Source organism: Prionailurus viverrinus, chromosome B4 (genome assembly GCF_022837055.1).
Source record: "Prionailurus viverrinus isolate Anna chromosome B4, UM_Priviv_1.0, whole genome shotgun sequence".
Taxonomy (NCBI): domain Eukaryota; kingdom Metazoa; phylum Chordata; class Mammalia; order Carnivora; family Felidae; genus Prionailurus; species Prionailurus viverrinus.
In genome coordinates this window covers 114966659-114979327 of record NC_062567.1, presented here as the reverse complement: position 1 = coordinate 114979327, position 12669 = coordinate 114966659, and the positions used below count along the sequence as shown (strand labels likewise).

The 12669-nt window shown below is 34.6% G+C and overlaps 1 protein-coding gene across 3 annotated transcripts in view; it reads right to left on the bottom strand.

Moving 5' to 3' along the window:
• CFAP54 (cilia and flagella associated protein 54) overlaps positions 1 to 12669 on the bottom strand; it is a 301918-nt gene that overhangs the window by 212277 nt on the left and 76972 nt on the right. The gene's annotated exons all lie outside the window — the stretch shown is intronic.

The following is a 12669-nucleotide window of genomic DNA, read 5'->3' as shown; positions in this document are numbered from 1 at the left end:
TTTCAAAAGGTAACACATTGAGAGGTAATTCATAAAACAAAAAAATAAAAATCTGAAGATCTGAAGATTTCCAAAGAAAGTCTAAATATATCCACAACTATAATGCATGTAAATGGGTTAAAGTTGTCTTTTAAACTAAATTAAAAGGCAAAGACTCTTTAATTGAGGTCCAAAGCAAAAATCCACATAAAGATTAAAATTAAATGGATAATAGAGAAAAAACAGCCTTTCCAACAAATGGTACTAGGACAATCAGATATCCACATGGAGAATAATAAAGCACCCCTACATCCACCACGTACAAATATTAACTCAAAATGAAATACAGACCCAAATGTAAGAGCTAAAATTATAAAATTCTTAAAACATATGAGTAAATCTTCACTGCTTTGAGTTAGGCAATGGTTTCTTAGATATGACAACACAAGCAAACTCACTCACACACACACACATGCACGCACACACGCACATACACACACCAAAAAGTAGATACATTAAACTTCATCAAAATTAAAAATTTCAAAAAAAAAGAGAAAATATCTGCCAATCATGTATCTGATAAGTGATTTGTATTCAAAATACATAAAGAACTGTTACAAGTCAATAATAAAAAGACAAATAACCCCATTTAAAAAAAGCAGACAAAAGTTTTGAACAGGCAGTTCTCCAGAGAAGATCTACAAATGGCCAATAAGTACAAAAAAGATGCAAAACATCACTGACCATTTAGGGATGAAAATACAAAATCAGCAAGCTAATTCAAGAGGCAGAAAATTTGAATGCAAGATAGTGATAGAGCTGAGAAACATATCCAAAAAATTCATCCCACAACGTCAGTCTCAACTGATTTCATTTTTAAAAAATTTCAAATCTCAAGGAACTGATAACTCCTATACTATTTAAAAATTTTGTAACTACAGACAAAGATAGATAGCTTCTCAAATAATTTTACAAAATTATTATAACCTTGATAACAAAACTTGAAAAGTGACTGCATGTAAAAACATAGGGCAATCTTCTTACAAATATAAATGCAAGAATTCTAAATAAAATACTAATACATTGAATCTAGCAACATATTAAAGAAATAATGTATGGTAATTATATTGTCTCTCTCCCAGGAATACATGGATAATTTAATATTAGAAAGTATATGAATACAATTTAATTTATCTATAAATCAAATGAGAAAAAATATGATTATAGGTTCAATGACCAAAAAAATTTTTTGAACTTCTTTAATATTCATTGTTTATTTTTTTAAAAAAAGAGGAGGTAAAAAGGAAAATTTTAAAAATCTTAAGACAAATAAAAATGGAAACACAACATACCAAAATCTATGGGATGCATCAAAAACACTTCTAAGAAGAAAGTTTATAAAGAAAATGCTTCCAGGGGCGCCTGGGTGGTACAGTCGGTTAAGCGTCCGACTTCAGCCAGGTCACGATCTCGCGGTCCGTGAGTTCAAGCCCCGTGTCGGGCTCTGGGCTGATGGCTCAGAGCCTGGAGCCTGTTTCCAATTCTGTGTCTCCCTCTCTCTCATGCTCTGTCTCTCTCTGTCCCAAAAATAAATAAACGTTAAAAAATTAAAAAAAAAAAAAAGAAAATGCTTCCACTAAGAAAAAAGAAAGATCTGAAATAAACAATCTGACTTTATATTTCAAGGGAACTAGAAAAAGAACAAAAAGCTAAGCCTAAAATTAGTAGACGGAAGGAAATAACAAAGATGAGAAGGGAAATAAATAAAATAGAGACCAGAAAAATAAAGAAAAGATCAACTAAAATAAGAGCTGGTTTCTTGAAAAGATAAACAGAACTGAAAAACTTTTAGCTAGACTAAGAGAAAAAGGGAGAAGACTCAAATAATATCAGAAATGAAAGAGGAGACATTATAACTGATACCACAGAAATACAAAGAACCATAAGACATTACTATGAACATTACACACCAACAAATTATATAACCTAGAAGAAATTGATCAATAACTTGAAATATATGACTTACCAACTCAGAATCATGAAGAAATAGAAAAGATGAACAGGCCAATAACAAGTAAGGAGATGAATTAATAATCAAAAACCTCCCAATAAAGAAAAGCCCAGAATCAGAAAAATTTAAAGAATCAATATCAATCATTCTTAAACTATTCCAAAAAAATGAAGAGAAGGGGACACTTCCAAACTGATTTTATGAAGCCAGTATGCCCCTGATAACAAAGCCTGGCAAGGACACTATAACAAAAGAAAATTACAGGTCAACATCCCTGACGAATATAAATGCAAAAGTCCTCAACAAAATATGGGTAAACCAAATATAACAATACATTAAAAGGATTATACACCATGATGAAGTAGGATTTATTTCTGGGATGCAAGGATGGCTCAACATAAATGTGATACAAATCAGTAAATGTGATAAACCACATCAACAAAATGAAAGATAAAAATAATATGATCATTTCAATAGATTCAGAAAAAGAATTTAACAAAATTAAACATCCTTTTATGATTAAAAAAAAAACCTCTCTACAAACTGGATATAGAAGAATCATACCTAAACATAATAAAGGCCATATATGGCAAACCTATGCTAACATCGTACTCAATGGCAATGGGTTGAAAGCATTCCCACTAAGATCAGGAAGAAGACAAGAGTTCCCATTCTTACCACTCCTATTCAACATGCTACTGGACATCCTAGCCAAAGCAATCAGAAAAGAAAAAGAAATAAAAAGTATCTAAATCTAAAAGAAAGAAGAAAATTGTCTCTGTTTACAGATGACATGATTATATAGAGAGAAAACTGCAAAGACTCAACCAAAACACTGTTAGAACCAATAAACAAATTCAGTAAAGTTGCAAGATCCAAAATCAACATATAAAAATCTGTGGCATTTCTATACACTAACAACAAACTATCCAAAAAATAAAAATAAGAATAAAGAAAACAGTCCCATTTAAATTAGTGTCAAAAACAAGAAAAGAGCAATAAACTTAACCATGGAGGTAAAAAAGGTCTGTGCATAAAACGTTGATGAAAGAAACTGAAGAAGACACAAATAAATGGAAAAATTCCCCGTGTTCATGGGTAGGAAGAATTAATATTATTGAAATATTCATAGTACACAAAATGATCTACAAATTCAATGCAATCTTTATGAAAATTTCAATGGCATTTTTCACAGAAATAGAAAAGGCAATCCTAAAATTCATATAGAATGACAAAAGATCCAAATAGCTGACACAGACTTGAGCAAGAAGAACAAAACTGATCTCAAACTGTATAACAAAGCTGTAGTAATCAAAAATATGGTAGAGAGAGAGAGAGAGAGAGAGAGAAAGGAGGAAAGGAGAGAGAAAGGAAGAAGAAAAGAAGGAAAGAAAGACCAATGGAATAAAATAGAGAGCCCAGAAATATGGTCAACTAATTTTTGACAAAGTCTCCAAGTATATACAATGAAGAAAGGTTCTTTAGGTTCTTTAATAAATATGTTCTTTAATAAATGGTATTGGGAAAACTGGATATCCATATTTGAAGAATGAAATTGGACCATTATCTTATTATATGCAAAAATCAACTCAAAATGGATTAGAGACTTAAACATAAGACCTGAAAACCACAAACTCCTAGAAGAAAGCATAAAGGAAGAGCTCTTTGACATTGGTTTAGGCAACAATTGTTTTTGGTTCTGACAGAAGAGGTATAGGCAACAAAAACAAAAGTAAATAAGCTAAAAACCTTCAGCACAGCATAGGAAACAATCAACAAATTGAAAAGACAACCTATGGAACTGGATAAAATATTTGCAATCTATATATTCAATAAGGCCTTGATATCTAAAATACATAAGGAACTCTAAACTCAATAGCAATCAATCCAGTCAAATAACTTAAAAATGGACAAAAAAAAAACCCAAATAGACATTTTTCCAAAAAAGACATTCAGATGGCCAACAGGTACATGAAATGATGCTCAACATCACTTATCATCAGGGAAATGTAAATAAAAACCACCATGAGATAGTATCTCACACCTGTTAGAATGTCTATTATCAAAAAGACAAATGATAACAAATGTTGGTGTAGATGTGGAGAAAAGGGAACCTTTGTACAATGTTGGTAAGAATGTGAACTGGTACAACCAATGTGGTATACAGTATGGAGGTTCCTCAAAAAATTAAAAATAGAACTATCATATAATCCAGCAATCCCACTTCTGGGTATTTATCCAAAGCAAATGAAATCATTATCTTAAGATGTATCTGCACTCCTATGTTCATTGCAGCATTATTCACTATCACCAAGATGTGAAGACACTCTAAGTGTCCATTGATAAATAAAGAAACTGTGTTACATATATACAATGGAATATTATTCAGCCTTAGAAAATAAGAAAATTCTGCCAATTGGAGCAACATGTATGACCTTGAGGGCATTATACTAATGAAATGAGCCAGACAAAGAGAAATACTGTATGGTATCATGTATATGTGTAATCTGAAAAAATAAAAGTCAAACTCATAGAAACAGTAAGTAGAATGGTGATTGCCAAGGGCAAGAAAGAGGGGATTCGGTCAAGAGGCACAAACTTCCAGTTATAAGATGAATAAGTTCTGAAAATCTAACATAGAGCATGGTGACTACACTTAATAATAGTGTATTGCATCCTTGAAATTTGGCAAGAAAACATATCTTGTGTTCTCACTCAGAAAAAAAAAAGGTAACTACATGACACGATAAATGTGTTAATTAAGCTGATTGTGGTAACCATTTTATAATGTACAATAGTCCCTGCTTATCCACAGGAACACATTCCAAGCCCCTCAATGGATGCCTGAAACCACAGACATATCAAACCCTATATATACTATTTTTTTCTTATACATATATACCTATGATAAAGTTTAATTTATAAATTAGGCACAGTAAGGGATTAGCAATATCTAATAATAAAATAGAACAATTATAACAATATATTATAATAAAAGTTATGTGAATGTGGTCTCAAAATATCTTATTGTACTGTACTCATCCTCTTCCTGTGACAATGTGAGAAGATAAAATGCCTATGTGATGAGATGAAGTGAATTGAATGTCATAGGCACTGTGACACAGCATTAGGCTACTACTGACCTTCTGAGGATACATCAGAAGGAGAATCATCTGCTTCTGGGCTGTGGTTGTCTGCAGGTAACTGATTCCTCAGAAAGCAAAACCACAGATAAGAGGAGACTACTCTATATGTACATCAAATCATCACATTATACATTCTAAGTATATTACAATTTTATTTGCCAATTATGCCTCAGTAAAGATGGGGGTGTGGCAAACCTCAGTAAACTAGGAAAGCTCTTGCCTTAGCAGGAGAAAAATATTAATTTTAGCCAATAGCCAAAATTATGGCTAATAGGGAAGCACTAAAAGAATTATCAATAAAATCCAGAAGGAGACACAATGCCCCTATTCATTTTTGTTCTGGAAGTTCCAGCCAATTTAATAAATTTAAGAAAAGAAATACCGAAAATGAGAAGACAGATGTTTGCCTACCAAATTTCAAATACATTTCACTCTGATACAAAAACCTGTACTGTCTCCCCTGCAGAAGACATGCTAAGTTCAAAGCTTCCATTTGGAGATGGGAACTTGAGCTCAAAAGAAAGGGTAAGACTGGAGATAGGATCCACGAGTCATTTGCATCAAAGTGATATTTAAAACTGAGTGAGTAAACTAGTTCCCTGTGGGAGTGTAGATTATAAAACTGTAGTATCATACATTTTCTCCTAAAATAAAGATTGACCTAAATTGAGATCAGAATGAACTCATTTTTATTGTTTATAGGAAATGGCTGACATTAAGGTCTAAAATCATTAGTTGTGATTAAAATTTATCTGTAATAATAAATGGGCTTTTAAATTCTGCTTGTTCTGTGCAAGGAGGGCTTGATTTTTTTTTTTTTTTTGGCATTTATCGTTAAGAATCTTAGCCATCTGCATAGGACAATTACTCCATCATGTGAGAAGGGGTGTATTAAATGGTAACCATGTTCCTAGGGCCTACATGGTAAAGACCTTAGCTGTTTAGACTCAAAACTAATTTACAGACATGTGGTGCTCAGTATAACTTGAATCATTGAACGAATGAATCAATCAAGGGGATAGGATGGCATCTATTATTCATTACCATCTCTACTTTTTCACTCATTCAACCAAACTGAGAAGAATGGAGAAAATGGATGGAAAGAGAAATGTTAAAGGAGCTGTGTCTTAACACACTATGAGAGAATCAAGGAATCAGCAGTGCCAGTTCAGCCCAGAGGACACAACAACTATGGGGCTGGACAGAGGCTCATTGACCTTTCCACCCTATACCATAGACAAAAGACCAGATTTGGCTCCCTGAGAGAACAGATAGGCCCACAGAGCAGGGTTCCCTCAAAAGGCAACAATAGGTAGGAGCTTGATGAGGAAGAGACCAGAATCAAAATGAGGAAGAAGCTTGAGCAGAAAAAGATAAGTAGATTCCTCCCAGATAACTGTGGAAAATTTTAAAGACATTCCTACTTGAACAGAAGGGAGATGAAAGCTATTATATTTTGAACATTAAATGTTAATGTGCCTTCATTTGCGTCACAGACTGTGGAGACCAAGATATTTTAGGCTGCATAAGAACAGGTGAGATCAGCCTGAGGAAAAATTATGCAACACAAGGGAAGGGACCAATACTTTAAAAGTTTCCGTCCTCTGGATTATGTGTGCAGCCTATAAAATGCACCAGCAGCACTGGTTTACTGGCCCTACTATTAACACACACTACTTTTGACCTTATCTCAACTGGCTAGCCAACTGCCCTGGGCTTTCTACACTTATTTCCAAAATTTGCCTCAGCAGTTCATGCTCCAGTAAACCAGTCGGACACTAGCATCTTCTGACTTGAATTTAGCAGCTTCTCTCTCCATATCCATGAACCCAACTGAGATTTTTTAAAACTTCCTGCTTTCTGCCATGGCACAGATATTTCTCCAACCTGGCTATTGATCAATATCATCTATGGAGTTTATTTAAAAATTAAGATATTCCATCCCCACTCCGAACCCATTTAATAAAAATCTCCAGGGATGAGGCTTGCGCGTCTGTATTTTTTTTTAAAGTTTATTTCTTTGTTTTGAGAGAGAAAGTGCGGTGGAGGTGGGAGGGCAGCGAGAGACGGAGAGAGAATCCCAAGCAAGCTCTGTGCTCAAACTCACAAACTGTGAGATCATGACCTGGCTTGAAATTAAGAGTTGGAGGCTTAACCAAGTGAGCCACCCAGGTGCCCAAACATCTGTATTATTAACAAATGTCAAGGATAATTTTGAAGTACAGCAGCGACTGGGAGCCACTGATTGAAATGAGTTAATCAGCTTCCTACCCTTTCTCTCAGTCTCTAATCTCCTCAACCTCCAGTCATCTAGCCTTTCAATGACTCCTCCTATACTTGTTACAGTGCAAACTCCTCCACAGCCCTTTGTATTCTGATCATGATTATACTTTCTAGCCTTATCTCCTTCTCTACTCTTTTGTTCTCCCATAACTACCTCCTATCCTTCTCTGAGAACCTGTGCTTGTCATGCCTTGAAGTTTTTCCCATGCAACTTCCTCTTCCTGAAGGGTTTTACATCCTTTTCTGTGCTTCAAGACTCACTCAAAAATCACCTCTGAATCCTCCCAAAAGAAGTCCCACACATTTAGGTACTTAACTCTCGTCATTTACCATTCTTTATTTTAGCAGGTATCACACAATATGATCTGTGTACGTGATTGTCTACACTCTCTAAGCAATGAGTGTCTTGGCCACAATGACAGTGCTTTATTTATCTCTTTAGGTTCAGTGTTTTGAATGAAAGATATATGAAATTATGACAGACAAGGATGCTCTATAATGCATTTTAAGACAATATGTTTAAAATGTTCTGATTCAGTCTTGATCAGTTTTAACTTTAGACTCCCCAACTCAGATTCCATGGCCCAATTTGAAATAGACTAATAAAAGCACTAAGGTCTTAAATGAAAGGTAACAAAAGTCTAAAACAGAGTCCTTGATTTATGTAAATCAGATAAATTCTATAATAGTACTCAAGGTAAAACCTAGTGCTAGTTAGAAATTAAAATCCTGTGGAGAAATAGGAACCCTCTTGCACTGTTGGTGGGAATGCAAATTGGTGCAGCCACTCTGGAAAACAGTGTGGAGGTTCCTCAAAAAATTAAAAATAGACCTACCCTATGACCCAGCAGTAGCACTGCTAGGAATTTACCCAAGGGATACAGGAGTACTGATGCATAGGGGCACTTGTACCCCAATGTTCTTAATAGCCAAATTATGGAAAGAGCCTAAATGTCCATCACCTGATGAATGGATAAAGAAATTGTGGTTTATATACACAATGGAGTACTATGTGGCAATGAGAAAGAATGAAATATGACCCTTTGTAGCAACGTGGATGGAACTGGAGGGTGTGATGCTAAGTGAAATAAGCCATACAGAGAAAGACAGATACCATATGTTTTCACTCTTAGGTGGATCCTGAGAAACTTAACAGGAATCCATGGGGGAGGGGAAGGAAAAAAAAAAAGAGGTTAGAGTGGGAGAGAGCCAAAGTATAAGAGACTCTTAAAAAATGAGAACAAACTGAGGGCTAATGGGGGGGGGGGGGGAGGAAGGGAAGGGTGGGTGATGGGTATTGAAGAGGGGATCTTTTGGGATGAACACTGGGTGTTGTATGGAAACCAATTTGACAATAAATTTCAAATATTTAAAAAAATGAAACTAATTAAAAAAAATTAAAATCCTAACTTAGTAAGCCAAATCATTGAGTTGCTAAAAGCATTCCATTTATAAGAGAGTGACTGGTACACTAATTAGAAAAAGTATCTATACCCCCATGTTCATTTCAGCATTATTTACAATAGCCAAGACACATTATATATATATGAATATATAACTCATATGTATGAATATTATGCAGCCATAGAAAAAAAAATGAAACCTTGCCATCTGAGATAACATAGATGGACCCTGAGGGCATTACATTAAGTGAAATAAGTCAGAAAAAGACAAATACCATATGATGTCATTCACATATGGAATCCGAAAAAAACCAAGTTCATTGGTGGTTGCCAGTTGGTTGGGGGTGAGAGGTGGGACAAAAATGGGTGAAAGGGGTCAAAAGGTACAAATTCCCAGTTATAAAATAAGTCACGGGGGTGTAATGTACAGCCCAGTGACTACAGCTAATAATACTGTATTCCTTATTTAAAAGTTCCTAAGAGAGTAAATCTGAAAAGTTGTCATCACAAGAAAAAAAATTTTGTAACTGATAACAAATACCTAAGTTAATAAGATTTTTTGCAGTGATCATTTAGCAACATATACAAATATCGAGCCATTACGTTACACACCTGAAACTAATATAACGTTATATGTCAATTATACATCAATTTTTAAAAAAGAAAGTGATTAGGGCTTTTTAAAGGGGGTTCCAAATAAAAGGAAAAAAATATTACCAGAAAAGTAGTCCCAAAAACTCAAGAAAGAAAAATTCCCATGAAACCAGCTCTATTCAACTGTAAAAAGAGAAAATGTTTTCATTATGGACATGACTGTTGCCTGTAACATGTCCAACATGTTGCCTAATATGTCCATCAAAACATATTGTTTTATTGCCATTAAAAATTGTACTGAAGTCCAAAGTACTTTTGTCTGAATGTAAATCTCTGCCTATAGTTCCCATAGAGAAACAGACCTGCTTCTTTTTAGAAGTTATTCAATGCTTACGAGGACAGATTGACATTAAATACGTTTGACATCGACAGTGCAGCAAAACACTTGGGGAAAGATATAATGCAATCTTCAAGGTCATGATTAACAACTATCCATAAAAAACGATCATAAGACTGGAATAATAAAGTGCCATATTTATTACTTGTCTAGTAGACCTCCTGAGGTATATTCTGGATTCTCAGCACTATTACATACATTTTAGAAGGAGATTAATAAAAGTTAAGTCATATCCAAGAATCCAGGAAAGAAATATTTTTTTATTGCTAAGAATAAAATATACAATTTATAAGATCAATCTTGGAGACAACACAAAAAGAAACATATAGTTTGATAGAGGAAAGTATATCTAGAACACCAAAAAATAGTTCTGATATGATAAAACAGAATGTTCCAGAATGCTTAAAGTGGAAGACAGAGTAGTAGTAGTAGTAATAATAATAATGGCTAACATTTATTGACTGCTTGTTCTGTGCCAAATGCTAAGCATTTTACATGCATCATTTCCTTGAATCTTCCCAAGAACCCCCATTTTATATATGAAGAAATTAAAACTTAGGAGAGCATAAGTAACTTGACCTTGATCATACAGCTAGTCAGTAGCAGAACCAAAACTTTAACCCAACACCCTATACTCCTAACTACAATGTATCTTGTCTTAATACAAAGCTAAGTTAAAAAGAAGCATGGAAAGGCAACTTGGATGAAGTTTCCTACAAAATACCATTAAAACTTGAAATGTAAGTTAGCTAAAATCTCCCGTCAATAGTTTGAAGTCTAGGGGGTCAAAATATGACTTCACAGGAGGGGGTCAGAATCAGAAAGAATTTGCTCTTTATGGGAAAGACTTCAACATGGAACAATTAAAAAGAGCTGATAAGATCTCTGAAAAAAAATTGATTTACCTATATTCTTTCCCCAAAAGCAAACAGAATTGATTTGACTAAAATGCTATAAAATAGGAAGAATGATTATACTTAGTAATCCAATTACCGCTAATGTAATAAAAAGCCAACATGGACTTTCAGAAGCCCAATAACCAAGACAGGAAAAGGGGGGGGGGGGAGGTTGGAAATCCCCATAATCAAAAAACAAACCAGTCATTTCATTTAGAAAGCTAACAAGCTATTATCAAAGGTTTGTCTCTCACTCCTGGCAACAAGTTGGTCCACTTATAACTGATTAGGAATAAAATGGACACCTGATGAGATTATGCAGCTCCACAAGGTCAGGAAACTTCTGAAAAACTAAAACAGGGTATGAATTATTTAAGAGTTCTGAAAAGAAAAAGACCCAGGCTTTTCAAACCTTTTTATGGTATCAGGTGACACATCAGTTACTGATTTGGGGATAACTTTATTACAAAATCATGATAATGTAAACCATTCTGTAATATACCCCAGCAGAAATGATTGCCAAGGGAAAGAAATTTATTTGTCTTCTTTAAAGAGAGAAAGTTTGGCAATTATTTGAGCCATAACATCATTGTTTACGAGAGTACTCTAAGGACTGATCATTAAGCCTTAACACTTGGATAAAAAACTACCATTGAGGAGCAGAGGTGGCTATAGATGATTTCAGAACTTCTAAATAAATATTCAACATGTTCCTAGTTGGTGAAATCCTTATGGAGGACCCCTCATAAAAAAAATTGAGCCTCTAAATGCATCTCATGATTCTATCCTAAGAGGACATTATACTTACAATTTTTCTTAAGTTAAAATAGTTTCACTTAAGAAATAGAAGGAAAAGGCACACAGGGAGAAAAGCATGAAAACTTCTGACTTCTCACAACTCCAGTGTGTCCCCCAGTGTCAAAGGTAGGAAGATAGAGATATAACAGGGGAATGAGCATATTATGAGAGCACGAAGACCAGATTCAGTCATAATAAAACAAAAGGGAAAATCCCAGAGGCTTTATTCTCTCCAGGCTCTGAGAGGCCACAAAATTACTCCTGAGAGAAACAGTTCTAAAAGAAAGATAAGTTTTATTTGATGTAGAAATAGGACTGAAGTATTAGTATCCTCCAAGTACCAGATAGTAGCAAGGGGCTTCAGAAGCATCTGATGAGAAAATGAATCTGAACACACCCCCAAAGTTTTCCAACAAAAATCAGGCACCAGTCATCTGAGACTATCCAAACGATCATAAAACTCCTTCATTCAAATGCTAGATATTCAAATTTAATAAGGCTCTTCCCTAATACTGCCAGGACGGACTTACCAACCTTGAACACCAATAGCATCAGTCCATCCAAAATCCTCAGACTTTCTCTGTGGTCTCTTCTTCTTACCATCTTATCCCAATACCCACCCCTCCCCTTGCATCTATGCTTCTGTGACACTGAGACCTATAGGACCACAAGAACTCTATGGGATTTCTAGCTTCAGGAACTTTGTACATGTTGTTTTCTCTTCCATAATATCATTTCCACCCTTTGTCTTCCTCTTTCTCTGCCTGTCAGTATTCAACTTCACGATTCCTTTTCTGTATGTTTCCTTAAACATTACCCACTGCTGTGTTGGGTACTCCTCTGCCTAATTCCCCTGGCACTCTTTGTAATGAAAGCATCTATAGCAATGACCCATAATTACCTACTTACTTATCTATGTTCCCACAGACTGGATTTATCTTGAAGGCAGAGACCACAAAGAGAAGGCAACCCATCAATATTTCTTAAATAAATAAAGGATTTAATTTGTTTTTATCCCCTGTACTCAGCATAATACCAGGCACACAATCAATGTGCAATAAATATTTGCTGAATGGATGGTAAGTACCCAAAAACATTTTTTGGATGAATGAAGTAATGGACAGATGATCAGAGAGTGCTATATATCAGAAATCTTAAATTC